The sequence below is a fragment of the Lupinus angustifolius genome, chromosome LG11 (assembly GCF_001865875.1).
Source record: "Lupinus angustifolius cultivar Tanjil chromosome LG11, LupAngTanjil_v1.0, whole genome shotgun sequence".
Taxonomy (NCBI): Eukaryota; Viridiplantae; Streptophyta; class Magnoliopsida; order Fabales; family Fabaceae; genus Lupinus; species Lupinus angustifolius.
In genome coordinates this window covers 15,048,589-15,049,948 of record NC_032019.1, presented here as the reverse complement: position 1 = coordinate 15,049,948, position 1,360 = coordinate 15,048,589, and positions in this window count along the sequence as shown.

Below are 1,360 nucleotides of genomic sequence, written 5' to 3'. Positions count from 1 at the left end.
CTGTTTTTCAGTTTTTCAGTTCCAACAACTTAACAAACAGTTAGGTTAATCGATTAACGTAATGCCTTAATCGATTAACAGCATTTTAAAAACGTGTTCCAGTAGCAACCACTTTACGCAACAGTTGGGTTAATCGATTAAAGGATTGGTTAATCGATTAAAAGCAATTAAAATGTGTATCTTTAAATACAAAACATCAAATATGTTGTGCACTTAGTTAATACATGTTTAACACTTAGTTTATGCCTAGAGTGCACGTATACATGTATTTATGTAATGCATGAACATATTATGAATGACATATCTCATGGATGGAATGATTTAAAAGATATATGCATATGAGACATGTATTAGGTGCCCTAAGCCTTCGACTAAACTTAAACTAGAATCTAGTCTAAGCCTAGTACCAAATAAAGACTTAAGCACGTTGATTTGTTGGTGATCTTCAAGCTCTTTTAGGCACAAGTTGTCCTCATCAAAACCATGACATACAAGGAGAGCTTTCCAAAGTGTTCCTCTTAACATGCACACTTTCACCTTCTTGGTCTTCCACACGATCGGCAGGTCCTGATGCACATCTTGGACAATTTGCTATGCTTCTTCTTCTTTTTCCTAGTCCATGTCCTTAGAGTATGCTTCTTCTAAAGCACCTGCGACATCATCAGAAAATACCTTCCTCTTCTCTTTTGGAGAAGATTCATCAAAATGGACATGCACAAACTCTTCTACTTGCATTGAATATTTATTAAAGGCTCGATAAACTTTACTATTAATGAATTAATTTGGGTTTTAACAAATTAACCTGTTTCGTTTTTCGGTAAATTGAACAAATGTGCTTGATTTGACAAAAAAATAGCTAATAGGAAATGAGAATGGCATACAAGATTTAATCAAATATTAAGCAATGTTACCAATATCAAATCTCATATGATCAAGAACCATTCACTAAAGCAGATAAGCTATTCGAAATAATTAAAGCAAAAACAAAAAACATTAGCATAAAACTCCCTAACTACTAGAGCAGGGTAGACACGTCCCTTTAATTCCAAAAACTGAACGGCTCCTTGAGCCTCCATATCATGCGGAAAACTAAAATTTTGTTCCGCTAACCAGGTTAAATCAGCATACTTGACGTAGGTAGGTTTGCGACCTTGAAATTTCGCCAAGCGGGTCTCTTGCAATATGAGGGAATAGTAGGGGTCACCGCGATCCCGAATAGAAGGTGAGTCGGTTTCCCTTCTTCGTATGCGAGTAGCTGTAGTCTTGACCCGTTTTGGACGACTTTGCTCCATTATATGTGTTGAACCCGAAACTGAGATGGATGAGCAGAGGAGGCAAAGCTTAACCTAGGGTTTGGATT